Source organism: Danio rerio, chromosome 3 (genome assembly GCF_049306965.1).
Source record: "Danio rerio strain Tuebingen ecotype United States chromosome 3, GRCz12tu, whole genome shotgun sequence".
Classification (NCBI taxonomy): Eukaryota; Metazoa; Chordata; class Actinopteri; order Cypriniformes; family Danionidae; genus Danio; species Danio rerio.
In genome coordinates this window covers 66592501-66612030 of record NC_133178.1, presented here as the reverse complement: position 1 = coordinate 66612030, position 19530 = coordinate 66592501, and the positions used below count along the sequence as shown (strand labels likewise).

The window sequence follows — 19530 nt, the reverse complement described above, 5'->3', positions numbered from 1 at the left end:
AAGAGGATTATAGATGTGGAGTTTTAGATGAAGCACAAATAAAACCGTTTGTAGCTCCGACCTCTTCTGAAAAAAAGAGCACAATCTCATTTGCATTTAAAGCACAACTACAAATCCTTCATGTGCTTTTGCTGAGGAAACCAGGTTGATCCAAACCTCCAGGATAGCTTAAAAACAGATCAGCACCGCAGTGGCTGTATCGATCCACATTTCATTAACTTCTTTAAATAATCTTTATCTAACCCCACTTCAAAGCCATGTGCCGTCAACATCTGAAGATGCTTTCAACAAATTAGCAGCACTAATCAATCCCACTTTAATCACACTGAGACTCATCAGACTCCATCAAACAGGCTCTTTGAAAGCTCGAGGCCTTAAAAGCAGCAGATGGAGGTGAAATTAAATCATACAGGTGAGGAGAAGTGTTGGTGGAGACTTCGTAAAGTGCACGAATCTCCACCATGTTTCATCAGACGCCATGCTTTGGTGATTTAAAGTCAATAAACAGGGCATGATGAACATGGACACTGCAAAAAATGCTCTAGGAATATTGTGGCTGAAGCTTCAAACTAAAGCAGAATATTAAGTAGGGGGCGTGGCTAAGAATGTTGTGGATGAAGCGTCAAACTAAAACAGTATATTAAGTAGGGGGCGTGGTTTTCTCTTTACGCATCATTCCTTCATTGCAAACTAACAGTAAGAGGGGTGTGGCTAAGAATGTTGTGGCTGAAGCGTCAAACTAATATAGTATATTAAGTAGGGGGCGGGGCTTTGTTGTGCACTTTTCCATATTGGCAAATTAACAGTAAAGGGGGCGTGGCTAAGAGTAATGTGGCTGAAAAGTCAAACTACAACAGAATATTTTGTAGGGGGTGGGGCTTTGTTGTTGTGCACTATTCCATATGAGCAAACTAACAGTAAAAGAGGCGTGGCTAAAAGTAATTTGGCTGAAAAGTCACACTACAACAGAATATTAGGTAGGGGGCGGGGCTTTGTAGTCGTGCTCTATTCCATGTTAGCAAACCAACAGTAAAGGGGGCGTGGCTACGAGTAATGTGGCTGAAAAGTCAAACTACAACAGAATATTAGGTAGGGGGCGGGGCTTTGTTGTGCACTATTCCATATAAGCAAACTAACAGTAAAAGGGGCGTGGCTAAGAGTTATGTGGCTGAAAAGTCAAACTACAACAGAATATTAGGTAGGGGGCGGGGCTTTGTTGTGCACTATTCCATATAAGTAAACTATCAGTAAAAGGGGAGTGGCTAAGAGCAATGTGGCTGAAAAGTCAAACTATAACAGAATATTAGATTGGGGCGTGGCTCATCATTCCCTCGTTGCAAACTAACAGTAAGAGTGGCATGGCTAAGAATGATGTGGCTGAAGTGGTAAACTGCAACAGAATATTAAGTAGGGGGCATGGCTTTCTCTTTATGCACCATTCCCTCATTGCAAACTAACAGTAAGAGGGGCGTGGTAAAGAATAAAGGGGCTGAAGCGTCAAACTACAACAGAATATTAAGTAGTAGGCAGGTCTTTGTTTTTGTGCACTATTCCATTAGTATTAAACTCCATAGTATTAAACTGACACCAAAAGGGGCGTGGCTAAGAATACTGTATCTGAAGCATCAAACCTAAATGGACTATTAAGTAGGGGGTGTGCCTTTTTAAGTATCATTCTCTCGTAGCAAGCTAACAGTAAAAGGAGTGTGGTTAAGAATATTGTGGCTGAAGTGTCAAACTTAAACAGAATATTAACTAGGGGGTGGGGCTTTCATTATGCGTATCATTCCCTTGTAACAAATAATAGTAAAGGGGTGTGACTAAAATATTGTGGCGGGGTTTTCTCTTTGCTCATAATCCCCTCATAGAAAACTAACAATAAGAGGGGTGTGGCTAAAAATAATGTAGCTGAAAAGTAAAAATACAACAGATTATTGTGTAAGGGGCGGGGCTATATTTTTGCCCCCAAAAAGAGGGGCGTGGCTAAGAGAATTGTGGTTGAAGCGTCAATCTACAACAAAATATTAAGAAGGGGGTAGGGCTTTCTTTTTGCACATCATGCCTTATAGCCAACTGACACCAAAAGGGGCGTGGCTAAGAATATTCTATCTGAAGCATCAAACCTAAATCGAATATTAAGTAGGGGGCGTGCCTTTTTGAGTATTCTCTCGTAGCAAGCTAACAGTAAAAGGAGTGTGGTTAAGAATAATGTGGCTGAAGTGTCAAACTAAAACAGAATATTAAGTAAGGGGTGGGGCTTACATAATGCGTATCATTCCCTTGTAACAAATTAATAGTAAAGGGGTGTGACTAAAATATTGTGGCTGAAGCACTAAACTACAACAGAATATTGTGTAGGGGGCGGGGTTTTCTCTTTGCTCATAGTTCCCTCATATAAAACTAACAATAAGAGGGGCGTGGCTAAGAATAATGTGGCTGAAAAGTCAAATTACAACAGAATATTGTGAAGGGGGTGGGGCAATTTTTTTGCCCATCATTCCTTCATAGCAAACTAACAGTAAGAGGGGCTTGGCTAAGAATAATGTGGCTGAAGCCTCAAATGTAAACAGTATATTAAGTAGGGGGTGGGGCTTTGTTGTTGTACACTATTCCATAGTAGCAAACTAACAGTAAAAGGGGCGTAGCTAATAATAATTTGGCTGAAGCCTCAAATGTAAACAGTATATTAAGTAGGGGGTGGGGCTTTGTTGTTGTGCACTATTCCATATAAGCAAACTAACAGTAAAAGGGGCGTGGCTAAGAGTAATGTGGCTGAAAAGTCAAACTACAATAGAATATTGTGTAGGGGGCGGGGCTTTTGTTGTTGCGCACTATTCCATATTAGCAAACTAACAGTAAAAGGGGCGTGGCTAAGAGTTATGTGGCTGAAAAGTCAAACTACAACAGAATATTAGGTAGGGGCGGGGTTTACTCTTTGCTCATAATTCCCTCATAGAAAACTAACAATGATAGGGGCGTGGCTAAGAATAATGTGGCGGAAAAGTCAAACTACAACAGAATATTAGGTAGGGGGTGGGGCAATTTTTTTGCCCATCATTCCTTCATACCAAACTAACAGTAAGAGGGGCGTGGCTAAGAATAATGTAACTGAAGCCTCAAATGTTTGTTGTTGTAAACTATTCCATAGTAGCAAACTAACAGTAAAAGGGGCGTGTCTAAGAATATATATCAGGCTGAAGATTAAAGATTACCAAAACAACTTTCTTTTTTGTTTTTTTAACAGTAAAATTAGCGTGCACAGATTACCCATCCACCTAAACAATAACAATGAGCACTAGCTAATTAAACACTGTAGTTTGATTTCCGTTTTGCACTCAAACTAAGAGAAAAGGTGCCGCTAATGACCGATTTTGAACCTTAAGAGTGTGAGAGATTATCACAGAATGTGAGTTTGTCGGTGAACTGCAGCTTTAACAGAAGAAATATGAAACAAAAAAGGGTTAAAATACTAGCAGAGATGATAAGTGTGTCTTGTACACACACACACACACAAACGGTCGTATATTAATGCATGCACACACATTGTCACCTTGATTCACGGTGACTACAGGGCCATTAGGGAGCTGGAGCAGATATTAAGGAGGCCACATAATAAGTGCATGTTTTCTCATATCTTTATAAAGTACTCGAAGAGATTAAACAGCCACTGAAGGGCACGGAGTTTGCTGAGGTGTGAAGACAGAGGAACAGCTCCCTCTAGTGTACACCTGCACATCAGCGCTGAGAAATAAAAGCCGCTGGGTCAGATATAAACACACCATGCTGTTGGAGAGCTGTCATTTGAGCGTTGCTCAGTTTCTTACTGTTGGCAACCATTGATTTGGGATTTATTATCAAACTATCCAGTACAAACAGTAGAGCAGTGGACAGGAGAGAGTCAAATAGTGTCAGTCAGAAATACTGCAGGTGTAGTACACTCTTACATACAGGTTCTGGCAGTGATGTAATAGAAGAATCATATTTTTTTTAAGTCGATGCTATTTCAGGATCGTATCCCTGCTTTAACCTTTTAAAAAATAAATAAATAAATAAAATTACTCACTGGCCACTTTATTAGGTACACCTGTCCAACTGCTCCGTACGCAAATTTCTAATTAGCCAATCACATGGCAGCAACTCTATGCATTTAGGCATGTAGACAAAGTCACGACGATCTGCTGAAGGTCAAAGTGAGCATCAGAATGGGGAAGAAAGGGGATTTAAGTGACTTTGAACGTGGCATGGTTGCTGGTGCCAGACGAGCTGCTCTGAGTATTTCAGAAACTGCTGATCCAGTGGGATTTTCACGCACATCCATCTCTAGGGTTTACAGAGAATGGACTGAATAAAGAGGAAAAATCCAGTGAGCGGCAGTTTTGAGGACGCAAATGCCTTGTTGATGAGGCCAGAGGAGAATGGCCAGACTGGTTCCAGCTGATATAAAAATATATATATATATTTATATATTTATATTTATATTTTTATATGTGTATATATATATATATATATATATATATATATATATATATATATATATATATATATATATATATATATATATATATAAATATACAGTAGTGCTGGGCAAAAATATACAATAAAGAATAATCTTGTTTTACCTTTTGAAATAAGATTATTCTGCTTACCCCAATTATTTTGCGTGTTAATTGTGACGTTATTTCTTAAAACAAGACAATATTTTAGCTCGTCTAAACTGCTTCTGGATGTAAGAGTTTGTAGATAATTGTAAATCAGACAAAAACTCGAGGTCAGAAAAGGGTTTTTGCAGTGTCTCCATCTGCGTCAGACTGCATGTTCAGGAATCTTTTATATTCAGTGCTCCAAACAGGCCAAACAAAAGCAGCGTATGTGAATCTAGCCATACAGCTCCATATCTTGGACAAAAAAAGAAACTAATCAGATCAGCTCTTGTCCTGACTTGTATATCCAGTCTATGTCAGAATCATCCACATTCGACCTTGTATCCTCTCAACACGAGCACTTTTTTTTTTTTTTTTTGAGTGCAAGCTTTAAAGAGCTCGACTGAAGAAACTAATTGCTTCTGCGTTACTTTCTCTGACCTCGGCGGGAGCATTTTCTCAGTGGTGGGTTTCTGAAATGACTCCACTTTAAAGGTCTGTAATTGAGTTCTACCTGCGACAGCCTGAGTAAAGCAGCGTGTGGTTGAGTGCCCGCACAACTAAAACCATATCATTTATCCCCCATAAAAAAACAATGCACAGTGGCTCACTCTCTGTATGTAAGTTTTTCACTCTTCTAAAGCATTAGATCACCATAATATGTGTGTAGATGTCTCAGAATTAAAGTGAATGTACTTGTTTATCTGTACACCAATGCAGAAGTCAGATACTCTGTGCGTTCTGTTTTAGAATGTCTGTCTTTGATCTCTGTAACTCCGCCCACTCACGTTTTAACCAGTGTTACAGCACTCCAGGTTGCCAGATGCTGGAAAACAGCATATTTCATTTCAGTCATGAGGGCTCTCAAGTTAATCTCAAATTAATAGGTTGAGAAAACTATTAAATATTAATATTAAATATTAATAATTTAAAAAATATATATTAAATTTTAAATATATAACATTTCTAATACACACATTGTAATATATACTTTATTATTTAGAAAAAAAATCTTCAGAATATTAATTAGAAAGACTGAATTTTCAATATTTGCACTTCAATATTTTGCACTTCTTAAAGGGTCATGACCTATATCACCTATTATGCAAGAATCACTTTTATAAGGGGTTTAAACACAGTTGTTTGTGAATATCTCCAGCCTCTAATGGCATAAATGTATTAATTGCATCATTTATAATCAGAGTTGATATAAACAGTCTGCAGAAACACTCTGATTGACATTCCCTCTTTGTATGATGTCATCAGAGGGGGAAAGCCCTGCCCACTAGTGGCCATCTCTCCCTCATTTGCATATCAGTTTCAGCTTCCTTTATTTTTGTCATTCAAAGCATCACATTAAATTGCAATGCAGAACGAAATTAAGCTGCATCAGACCCAACAAGAGCATGCAAACATCAAATTCTAACACAATAAATTAGCTTTTATAATTTTATAAATATATAGAAATATAGTCATATAAAATATAACCTAATTTAAAAAAAGAAATCATAGAAGGGAATAAATAAAATAAATAAATTAATACTCAAATAACCATTGCACAGTTTTTATAATAGTAATGATATTAACATTTTTTTTTCTAATTTAGCTATTTATTGATTTATTACACAGTATTTAAGATACGGTATTGTTCAGAAGTCTTACAATGACAGGATAAAAACTAAATCACAAAGCCTCACTGATTTGCTCCTCAGGCTTCTGTAATGCCTGCCTGATGGCATGAGCATGAGCTAACCATGGCCAGGGTGGCTTGGATCCCTTAGAATGCTACATTACACTAGTCTTGTTTCTGAATCTGCCACTATGCTGGCACACAGGCATTTGTAGCTCCGCCCTCTTTTCAAATCTCATTTGCATTTAAAGCGACAGTCACCAAAACACAACTAAGATCAAAGCCTAAAAGGGTCAGTTTCAGAGAGTTTAAAACATTATCAGTGTGCTATTTAGAGCTCAAACTTCACTACACACACATCAGAGACGTATTTTACATCTTAAAGGGGCAGAACAGGTCAGCTTTAAATAAATGCTGAGTTATTCAAACCACCTTCGTCGATGTGCAAGCTTTAATCTATATTTTGGAGGATTTTCATTGTGTTTCAGGTCTATATCAGGGGTTTTTGCAGTAGAAGTGACCTCCTGCTGTGCGGTCAGGCTTGTTAGCGCTCAGACTCCAGCATTAGTTCACTCATTAGCGGACGAGAAGCACTTTCACACTGCCTGTGGACTGTGACACCACACACACACACACACACACCAACAATCTGAGAGCGCCGTTCAGGACAGAAGCTTCAGGAAAACACATGATTCTCTGAGAGTACTGTGTGCAGGTCACGACACACACTGAAAGGTTTAGGCTTTGATCCTAGTTGTGTTTTGGTGACTGTCGCTTTAAATTCAAATGAGTAAAAAGAGGGCGGAGCTAGAAATGCCTGTGTGCCAGCATAGTGGCAGATTCAGAAACAAGACTAGTGTAATGTAGCATTCTAAGGGATCCAAGCCACCCTGGTTATAGTTAGCTCATGCTCATGCCATCAGGCAGGCGTCACAGAAGCCTGAGGAGCAAATCAGTGAGGCTTTGTGATAGTTTTTATCCTGTTGTCATTATAAAACTTCTGAAACTTCTTTAACAAGTACATTCTCTGTTGGAGTTTTTTCCTTACACAGTCAGTCCATACATCCCACTTAAGTGTATTGTCCAACATCACACCCAAACATTCATCACATGTTGCTAACTGAATTTACTCATTGATTAATGTGAGATGAGTTTTGCTTGGTGCTCTCTCTCTCTCTCTCTCTCTCTCTCTCTCTCTCTCTCTCTCTCTCTCTCTCTCTAAAGTCAATAACCATCTCCTTAGTTTAAGGAATATTTGGGAGAAGGTTTGAATTGTCACACCAGTCTAAAAGGGAGTCAAGAACAGGCCCGTGTCCTTCCTTCTCGGCTCACCAAAGCGGTATCATCGGCATACTTTTCAATGTTTACCCCATTGGCAGATTATTTCACTTGTTTAAAAAAAAAAAAACTCACTTGATTTTATTTCCTAAAACAAGACAATATGTTTTGCTTGTCTAGAAAATGCCTCTTGATTTAGATGTTAAGACTAGAAACAGGGCAAAAGGATGAAGGGTGTTGGGGATATTCAGAGGACGTGCACTCCCACCCAGAACACCCTATTACTGTCCATTGGGAGCCGGTGAATCTCAATTAGAGAGAATAATGCTTTTTATTAAAATACAGCCGCTGCTTTTACTGCAGAGCGTACCCATAATGCATCATGCTGATATCAGCTCTGTTCTGTAAGTGCAATTGATTTATCCTGCTCTGGGGAGAGAGAGAGACAGAGACAGAGAGAGAGAGTCATTGTAAATATCCTAAAATGTTAATTGTTAAATGTACAATTTATTCTGATCTATTTTTGTATTAATTTGTATAAATAATATGATATGTTGAATAATAAAAAAATATATTAAATATTAATGTGATATATTGAATAATATGATGTATTGTTAAAATTGTATTTAATTATTATATGTAAATATCACCTCTTTTTATTCTTATTTTATTTATTTTTTACTACTATTTACTGTGTGAACTGTTTTTTAATTATATATGTAACTTTTTATGTAAATTATAACTTTTATAATAATAATTTTATTATAACTGCTTTGGCAATACATTTGTAACATTTGTCATGCCAATAATTCAATTATTGAATTGAATTGAGAGAGAGAGAGAGAGAGAGAGAGAGAACACTGATAAACCAAGAAGAAAGCTCATAACAGAGCTGATCTTTCACCTGATCACACACACACACACACACACACACACACACACACACACACACACACAGACACACACACACTTAAAAAAGCAGCCAAGATAATGTAGTCTGGACTCAAAAAATGACTTTTGCTACTTGTTCAAATCCCATTGACTTAACATGGGAACAAAATCTGTCATATCGTATGGAATACAATCGCTGTCATAAATAATTTGTGCATAAATAAAGTTCACACATCTGTAATTATAAAAACGTGAAGGAAAACGGAGCGTACTCGTAATTTCATGAGGGTTCAATTCCAAATTCCTCAAAGTGCAGTCCTGGGGTGCGTTTCTCAAAACCATCGTTAGCCAACTAAGGTCGCAAGTTTTGTCGTTTTCCAAACTACTCGTGGATGATTTTGCCACGGATGTCCTTACTTCACCCCCAGAACTAGATGGAGCACATTGAAAAGTGACGCCGGGTCTTTAATTTTTGGCTAAGGTGCGGTTTGCACTCACACTACAAGCGTACCAAACCAAAGCTCCAACCAGGCCAGTGACTGCCAACTGAACCATGCCTGGACCAATTCGGAGCACTCACACTTGTCAAACGAACCAAGAAATGAGGGTCAAACGTGCCTGGGCATGGCTCAGATAACCTAGTGCGAGTACACCCTTAAAGTCTTTTTAGCCTCTATTAGTACAAGCTCCTGAAACGGGCAGCAGTGCATGCAATCAACTCTGTGACACGCTCTGTCACCGTCACTCGCAACACAAGCAAACACGGCAGCAGATAATGGCAAGTCCTGTGTAAAGCCACCGCACCTTTAACTCTACGATGATGAAAAGGGGGATGGAGAACGAGTGAAGAAAAAAAGAAAAGGAGGATAAAGAGGACAGGCCGACATATTGTATTAAAGAGCCCATTTCCCTGAGTGATCCCATTAAAACTCTCCACTGGGCCAATTATAGCATGAAGTGAACAACGTCCTCCCTCATTAGATGCTGATGGCTGTGTGTGTGTGTGTGTGCAACAAAGGAGACAGCAGAACCACTGAGACACAAAGGCAAAATGCACCAGCGCAATAATGCTTTTCTTGCTTAGATTTTTTGTCTTGTTTCTAGTCCAAATATCTCAAATTTCTTATATCAAGAAGCATTTTCTAAACGAGCAAAACATACTGTCATACGGTCAAACATACCGTCTATTGTCGTTTTTTTCACACTCCTACCCTCAGGGCAGAGGTATAGGAGTGTGAGATGCAGGACTGCCAGACTCAAGAACTCTTCCTTCCCATCAGCTATCAGACTTCTAAACAGATAACCAACGCACATAACAGTCTCTTTTTCTGCTCAGTACAACACTACATTCTCATCCCATTTTGCACTATTTTATTTTTTTGCACATAAGCCAATTGCACCAGGCACTTTTTGCATAATGAGCACAATTAAAAAAATAAAATAATAAAAACCCACTGTACATTGTTTAAATCTGTTTCATTACTCAAATCAGGTTTATATATTGTTTACTTTCATAGACATTTATATACTTACATTTTATAATCATACTTCAGTCACTTCTGTGTATATATGTGTATTTATGTGTATGATGTGTGTATGACTTCACTGTGGACGGCAAAGTAAGAATCTCATTGTACAGGGAAACGTGTTTCCTTTCTGTGCACATGACAATAAACAGTTGAATTGAATTGTTTTGAGAAATAATGTGCCAATATTAAATGAGTTTTTCCTTAAAACAAGCAAAATAATCTGCCAGTGGGGTCAGCAAATTAATCTTGTTTTTGCTTTTGATAAAGTAAGAAATGCATTTTTTGCAGTGCATAATTTAGTTTTTGTCTCGTTTTTGGTCTAAAATATCTACAAATTCTTAAATGAAGAAGCATTTTGTTGACAAGCAATAAATATCGTCTTGTTTTGAGAAATAATGGGCCCTATTATAAACCCGGCGCAAGACGTGTTTGAGCCGACGTGTTGCTTTTCAGACCAATGCAACCTTAATTGTCCTGTTTACCGCCACGTTGTTTCAATAGCAAGTCCATCTGCACCACTTTGTGGACTCATGGGTGTTTCGGTCTAGGAAGGAGGTGTGTTAAGGCCACATTGGTGGTGCGTTGCTATTTTGAGGAACTGAAATAGGCTGAGAAGAGAGCAGGTCTAAAGTCTAAAAAATGATTAATTGGATTTACTCAAATTTTAAGGTAAGTGTTTGCAAACAATTTTTTATGGGCTGATTTGAATCAAACAAATGAAGTTTTATATTACTATTTTTCATTTGTTTAAACTCAGCCTTGTTTTCAATTACTTGCCTAAAAGGTCCCCTATAATGAAAATATGGGTAAACCAGGGCATTGTAGAATTAATAAAAGATCATTATATGGAAATGGACATACCGGGAGGCTGTGATGCCACTGTTTCCCTGGTCTCATGTAAATTCCACGAGTGTAAAACCGTGGGGTCCGTTCTTCGTACGTGGATTACTCAGTTAGCTGGATTTGGATATTGACGATTTGACACGATCCAGGATCGTTTCGTTCTTCAAAGCTGATCCGAGAGTTGTTGTCATGGCAACAGATCTGCTAGGTCAAACCTGATCGGGAGCAGGTTCAATTCATATAAACAGGATTAGATCGGCTCAGCTCAAGCAAAGATAATACAGAAAGTATGTTCCGAGTTCTGATATTTTCTTACAGTAAAAGTTATATGCACATGGGAAAATAGTAAATATTTTTTAACTATATATATAAAAGTTATAGTCATAATAAAATAAATAAAGTTATACATATTAATAAAACGTATGCAATCTGCACCCTCGAAATGAAAATACAAAGACTGCCACCTGGTGGTGCAAAGAAAACTTATTGGTATGAACTTTTTAGATCGCTTTAGTACAAATTGTGTATAATAGAAATGCACAATATGTGACTTTTTTTAAAAGCAATAATACATTTATGCAGTCATAAACATGTTTTGACAGTTAATATGCCAGTGATGCTTCACAAAAGTTGCAGACGCCTTTACCAATATCAAAATGCTTTTGGAAACAACCAGTTATTCTTTACACCGATTAAAAAACGGCTACTATAATAAAGAAAATCTTTTCTAAATGAAGAACTAAATACATTGATTTGAATTGAAATACATGATGAATACTCTTGTCTTGACAAATGAAAGTGTAAAGCCTGCAGCTCACAACAAATGTGTAAAGTTATTGCGTGTCATATTTAACACATGGTTTACTGCTAATTTGATGTAATTTTGCTCACATGGATAATTGAATATTAATCAGATGATGTCATCACGCTGCTGTGCCGTCAGCCAATCGTTGCATTGCTGATCATGATTTCTAGGATCGATAGATCTGTCCTTAACAACAAACGCAGCGATCTCAGATCAGTTCATCCAGATATTCTAATCTGATTCGCGAACTTGTTTGGAGAACCAAATTAGCGAGAGATCAGTTATCAAGATTAAAAGATCCAGGATCTGCCAAATCATCTTAGATCATTTAAGCGAGGTACGAAGAACGGACCCCTGGTGGACAACTGGAAGACAAAACAAGTTGTGACGAGACTTACAGACTTAATGCTCTTCACATTTGCATGAATGCCCACTTTAGGTCGTTCATCCGGATCTGACGAGCAGCCGCATCATCAAGAGCACACCAACTCATATGCAGATCTGAGATCACAGAAAAAGCTCTGACATCATTAATATGCACACGTTGCTTCAAGCACACAGGATGTACAGCAATACACAAATATATTTACATATAAAGGACTAAAATAGTCCAGAAATGATTATTTTCTACAAAAATATAAAAGCCAGTACCTCCATGCCTTCTTCGTCTCGGGGGATTTTATTTCGTTTATTTATGACAATCTGCATCTGTATAATGTTATTATTGTTAGCAGTATATTGATTATATGCAGATTTGTGTTTTATTAAAAACAAGCTTAGATTTGTCCAAAATAAAACTAAATTTTTAATCCCGACCCGCTCCGTTTTCCACCTGCCGTGCCTGTTTCCGCTAACAGGGGGAGTAGGGGTAAACAAAACCAAAAACCATCCGGCTATACAGACTCCACACAGCCTATAACAAGCTGTATGTATAAACACACAGACACACAGCACCAAGCAAGTGACACACAGACAGCATCACACTCCCTCATTCCCGCCGGCTCCCGTTCAATTTACACCAGAGTAACCGACCGCTAATTTTCCTTCGGCTTAGTCCCTTATTAATCAGGAGTCACCACAACAGAATGAACCGCCAACTATTCTAGCATATGTTTTATGCAGCGGATGCCCTTCCAGCTGCAACCCAGTACTGGGAAACACCCATACACTTACATTCACACACACTCATGCACTACGGCCAGTTTAGTTGATCAGTTCCCCTATAGCGCATGTGCTTGAACTGTGAGGGAAACCGGAGCACCCGGAGGAAACCCACGCCAACCTATTCCACTTTGTGCCTACACTGTAAAAGCAAACATGGTATTTAATTAAAAATATTAAATTGACCTTAATCAATTTTTATCAACCTGCTATTAACACTCACTTTTAGTAAGTTACTTGTACTTTGAGGTTGAAAAATCTTACCAGCTCAGTCTGCTTGAGCTGGATTAATTTAGAAAAAGTAAGTTTATGACACTGTGGGCATGCGCAGATCAATCAATCATCCCCAACCAATCAAGCTGCTTCGTAAGGCGGGTCTTGGCGTGGCGGGATTCGTAATTTTGCAAACGGTAGATGAAGCTGGATATCATTGAGCTGGACCTAAACATCGCTTCAACGGCACTTGTGATTATCGTCAGCATAACAGCGATTCTTGTGCTTGGCACACTCATTTGGTGAGTAAATATTTTAATTTACCCTTGCGCAGATCGTTTTGTTTCTGTGTCAGCGCCAGTGTTTTGTGCCTGCTAGTAATGATGTGTGTAGTAATGTCGGCTAACGCTAGCTAACTTTATTATGGACATAACGTGACTAAATTTTGATGAAACTTGGTCAATACTTTATTATTTTCAAGACTTTTGTCACGTTAAAATTGAGGAAAAACTTTAGTGTAGCAGTAACGTTAACTGTCGCTCGCGCCCACCTGCCATGTCAGCATATGTCAGTAACATTTGTCATCGAGTACTGACTAGCAGCTAGCATGATGATGACAGACTGATCCCGGCGGTTTGGGAGTTTCCTGAGTTTTATAACTGTTGTTTGTAAGCTCAGGCAGAACATCAGAACAAGTCTGGATGTATAATTTTATTTTAAAATTGTCTGTAAAGACTATGCTAATTTTAGCTACCAACAATAACAGTCTGTGCTTATCAAAAACAGGATTAACGTTACCACTCTGTGTCGACATATGATTGGGGATATCACCACAGTCAACTAACTTAATGTTATTTTATTTAACACGTCGCACTTCATAGTCAATATTCGTAGCTGTGCTGTTTCCATGTTTACCATAGTGCCCACTACCCAGATCAGTCTTGGTTCGTTACAGACAAGAGTGTTTACCTGTCTGAAAAGATCTTTACACTCAGTTTATCATAGTCTGCTATGATAGGGAACATATTTGCTGGCATACTCAGTGCCTTACATTATTCTTTAAGGTCATCTTGTACATAATATGTTCATTTTAATACTGGGAGCTGTCATTGTGGGTTATAGGCCTATGTTACAGCTTTCACATGTACTTGGTTGTGCTAAATTGTTGTATTTTTATTTAACAGTTTCCTTCCAGGCACAAGCATATGGTGATCAATCCACACATTCCATAATCCCAGCAATAAAAGGTATTTTTAACTAATAACTGTATTATTATTGCATGCTAAAGTAAAAGTTATGCTTACATCAGAGCAATTGGATTACAACAAAAGCTAAGAAAATCTTGTGTTGAAATTATTTCATTATAGTATATTTCATCATACAGAATATTTTATGCATATTTTGAATTTCAAATATTTGATGTAATTAGTATTTCTGGACTGTCTCTATAGATACTGTGGGTTCGATTTATAGTCCATCATACCCAGGACAACAGTTCCCTTGATGTCTAACCACATAAGCGAGTCATTTACCATTTACTTTTTGTACTGCTGTATTCACTTGTCTTAAAGAAGTTCATTGATTAAAAGCTTGATAATTAGATTTTTGCAAGGATTTAGTTTTTCCTATAGCTCTGGTATTTCAAATCTGATACTGCATTTGAGTGTTTTTGTCTTTTTATGTTGCTAGGCTTGATGCTAAAATTATCTTTTCTTTCTTTTCAGATTTTCAAACAGTTATCAAAATGGACCAGAGGTTGTTACTGAGAGTCATCATCGCAGAAGATGATATAAGTAAGTTGACTTTAATTAAGAGACCACAGTCCATTGAAGAATTCAAAGTGCAACTGGTGGATAAACTGTCACTGCAGTATGACTTTAAACTGCAGTATGAAGATCAAGACTCCAATAATGCCCTCTGCAATTTGACTGAAATAACTGATTTACCTGAAAAAGCTACAGTCAAAATCATCCCTCTTGTGACTCTCCATTTAACAGCATTGTCATCACCCACCACAACATTAGACACTGAGGGCAGCACAGCAGACACTGAGATCCTGTCGCCTGTAGGAGCATCACCATCGCTAAGACAACAGTGGCCAGAGTTCTTTGACATACCCAATTAGCACATATCATAGAGAGACAGGTAAGCAATTTTTGTTCTCAACCAATAAAATAATGCAAATAAACATAAATTCAAGGTGTGTGACTAGAAATCCAAACACTTGTTGGAATGTTAATCCCTCTGCCACCTCTCCATCCCTACCCACTCCTCTCTACTTTTTCAGGTGTTTGCTGAGTTTAATAGAATCGCCAGTAAGAATCTTGAGGGAGACTTCTTTGAGGCTCTGGACCAGTATGCCCCACGTTTCATTGAACTTTTCAAAACAAAATAGGGAACTGTTGGCCAGAAACTCAGGGAGCTGATGCAGCACATGAGCTGGATGGTAAGTAGGTTTATTTTGCTTTTGATCTGTGTGATAGTTCATCAATCAAGTTCTAAATGAGACCATCCAGACCAACCTATTTTATTTCCTGTCTGCTTGTGCCTTCCAAATTACTCTGTTAACTGGTCTTTTCTCTCTCTATGTATCATTAGACACCAGACGACACAGTACTTCGCTCTGTTGTCCTCAAAGGCATTCCCATTTTACTCGGTGATGACTCCAGTGAATTCTACAAGACCTGCTCTGTAAGTACTTGCACATAAGAAAAAGTTTGGTCTTGTAGAACACTTAGAATTGAAGACAAGGAGACTTGGTTCTTTCTTCAGCAGGGTTCTTTATTGAGAACATGAGCTGCTGCAGTCAAGTCTGATCAAGGCACAACAAAAGGGTTAAATATATCATATAATTTTATTGACAAGTACACATTTCCATTGCCAACACTTAGTGTCAGATAACTTAAGGACATTGCTATTGCTACAGTTTCTATGACTGCTCCACAGATTTCTTGTTGCAAATTTTACACACTTACACACACACACACCCACCAACCTGGAGGTGGACACACGCCACACACACACACACAAACTTACTGACACACTCACACACACTCACACATTCAAAAAGACTCACACACACAGATTCAAACACAGACACACACTCACACACACTCAAACACAGACTGAGACAAACACACACACACACACTTAAACACAGGCTCACACACACTCACACATTCAAAAAGACTCACTCACAGGTTCAAACACAGACACACACTCACACACACTCAAACACAGACTGAGACAAACACACACACACACACTTAAACACAGGCTCACACACACTCACACATTCAAAAAGACTCACTCACAGGTTCAAACACAGACTCAGAGACACACACACACACACACACACACACACACACACTTTACCAAAATAAAAGAGGAATCAAAATGAAAACTAAAATTTACAATTTTAATTTGAGTTGTCACTATTATTGCGTGAGCGTTAATAAAGAGCTTTTGTAAAACTATTTGTAGTTTCTTTTTCACTTTTGGCTTTTCATTTTAATATTGGCTGTCTTGCCTCGAGACTGTAGTGAAAATGAAATGTGAAATCACCAATTGCATTATATTTTTCAATTTGACAGGGATGATGCACTGTCACCATGAGAATGAAATCATTTCATTGTCAATTTTGTCACACATTTTGCATACAGTTTTCTCTAATGAAATCGTTAATCTGGTTTTAATTTTCATTTTAGTCATTTAATTACTTAAATTTGGCAGAAAATGTCTTCCATAGATCTTAAACATATTCTTAAATTTGTAATCCTACATTCTGCATGAACATAAAACTATACCTGCGTTGACATAGATGTAATTCTATCTGCTCAATATACAATATACATTTTGTACAGTGATTGATGTATTTTGTATGTTGAAAAGTCAGTGTCACTCTTTTAGGATGTATAGACCTTTTTAGCTTTAGTTTAACCATAACAAATATATTTTGTTTGCTTTATTGTTACAATCCAGTGTGAAAACATTTTTAAAACCATATTCTCTGATAACATTACAACACTAAAAAAAGATTGTTTTAGAATAGCATAAATTGCAATGCTGAAGAATGTGTGTCTTTTAGGATACAGAGAGAGACGAGGCCCTAGAATGCATCACTGTAGTCCTCACGAGGGTCAAAGCTCAGTGGACCTCCAGCCCATCTCCACTGCCATCATTCTGGAGGGAGGTATTCTCATGGATCATGTTAAAAACTTGCCTCAGGCAGTTTGTCCTTTGTTTGGTCTTACATATGCATTGCATTTGGATACCCAAAATGCATGGCAAATACACTCAACTTCATTCAGACTGTGATGCTTGGACTGGTAAAGAAAAACCTCCCACCAAAACTGTTAACTCCTGAAGAACAGTCTTCTGGGTTAGAACAGTAAAGAGCCATCGGCTGTCAGATAGCACTTTGTAAGCTTTGCAGCCATTAATGTTCTCCTCTTATCAGAGAAAGTTTGATGCTTTCATGGAACTGTTCTCGCTTATTTACGTTCTCAATGGAAAAAAAAAAAAGAATATTCCATTAAAGTCTACCATGTTATGCAGGTATGCTAATGGTGGAAATAGTGCCATGTTGTGTTGCAATGAGTTGTTAGATGTTATTAGATGATAATGTCAGAAAATAACCTAGCAAGGTTATCCTGTTTACATTTGTGTTTTGGGAAAACTTTTAATGATGTTTTTATTTGTGTTGGTTTAATCCTTGGACTGCTCACTTTGGGACACAAAAGTATGTGTTGTACTTTCGGTTTTGATCAGAAATGCACTGATTTTGCATGCACTGAAGTCGTCCTGTAGTTACCTGTTTAATATTGGGAGACATGCATACAATTAGCTCACAGAAATGTTTTTATTTTATTTTTTTATATATTTTTCCATGTCATTTTATACAGTTAAATCAAACCACAACTTTGTTGTTTAGCTGCTGTTTTGTACTTGAATGTGCATTGAATAAATTTTGTAATGGAGCTGAATCAAACCCGTGAGTGTTCTTTTAAATTATATGTTTGTGTTGTGTTTGCCTTTATCACATAGTAACAGCAAAAATAGATAAATGGGGAAGAGAAAAGGCCACATTTTCCAGCTGCCCAGGTTTGGGTCCAAGAAGGACCCATTAAAGGAAATTGGTTTCTTTAATTTAAGTGAATTTAAAAAAATGAGTGAGCAGAACTGATAGTGTTAAGTTGTAGGTATTTAGTAATTCTAAGTGGGGTTAAATTTATATCAAGCAATCAACACAAAATGAAAAAATTAAGTTAACACTAAGCATGGCTATTAAGTTACATGAACATAAAAAAACGTGTTAGTGGTACTACTTGATATAGTACTGCACACTTAAAAAAAACAAGCTTTTCTAACTCACTAATCTTAAGTTTACTTTGCTTAATTTTTTTGAGGCAACGAGTTTGCATACTTTTTTTAAGTAAGGTCAACTAATTACATTTTACAGTGTAGTGTTCAGCTTAAAGTGACATGTAAAGGCTTCACTAGGGTAATTAGGGTAAAGTTAGGGTAATTAGGCAAGTCATTGTATAACAGTGGTTTGTTCTGGAGACAATCCAACACTAATATTGCTGAAGGGGTTAATAATATTGACCTTAAAATGGCTTTAAAACAATTAAAAACTGCTTTTATTCTAGCCGAAATAAAACTAATAAGACTCTCTCCAGAAGAAATAATATTAAAGGAAATACTGTGAGAAATTCCTGAATCTGTTCAACATCATTTGGGAAATATTTTAAAAAGTATTAAAAAAATTTAGCCTTACACATTTTTCAGGACAAACCGTTCACTTCTAACTTGCGTCTCTCCTGCTTGAAAGCAGAATTTCAGAGCATTGGTCTCCACGGAGTGAAGTTCACAGTGACTTATATTCTGTGTTGTGAAAGACACATCTCCGGTGACAAGAAGTAATATCAGTTCTTGATGAAAAACCTGCTATACTTCAGTGCGAGGTGATATCTGAGAGTCTGCTGTGCCCTCGAGCGGCACACTTTACCCCCAGGCTCTTCGCAGGACACCTCAATTGGAGAAAAGGAAGAACTTTACAGCCTGATGCCACAGAAGAGCCTTTTCCCTCACTTTTTAATGGCTTCTTTATAAAACTTGTGGTTTAAATCAGGCGTTCTCAACGCTTTTCACTTCAGGACACAGTTTCAGGGTCAATCTCTGAAGGCTGGCTGATGTGTTCTCTTAAACTGTTTGTCTAGAGAAAATGCTTATTTTATACCTTTATTTATTAACATGAAACTGTTATTCTACTATTACTCTTATTCTACAGCCTTTATTTGAGATAAACTGAAATAGACAGACAGACAGATATGATGGATGGATGGATGGATGGACGATATATAGATGGACGGACGGACGGACGGACGGACAGACAGACGATAGATAGATAGATAGATAGATAGATAGATAGATAGATAGATAGATAGATAGATAGATAGATAGATAGATAGATAGACAGACAGACAGACAGACAGACAGACAGACGATAGATAGATAGATAGATAGATAGATAGATAG

The 19530-nt window shown here is 37.6% G+C and overlaps 1 long non-coding RNA gene across 3 annotated transcripts; it reads left to right on the top strand.

The window, feature by feature from the left end:
- Window positions 1-13162: 13162 nt before the first annotated feature.
- LOC110439325 (uncharacterized) lies at window positions 13163-17972 on the top strand. 3 transcript variants are annotated; one of them, XR_012401322.1, is made up of 8 exons: window positions 13163-13292; window positions 14175-14237; window positions 14442-14509; window positions 14715-14783; window positions 14988-15135; window positions 15278-15436; window positions 15589-15681; window positions 17078-17972. It is a non-coding gene; the product is annotated as an uncharacterized lncRNA (long non-coding RNA). The 3 variants fall into 3 exon arrangements; XR_012401321.1 differs by having other exon boundaries at window positions 14442-14513; XR_012401319.1 differs by lacking the exon at window positions 14442-14509.
- Window positions 17973-19530: the final 1558 nt, after the last annotated feature.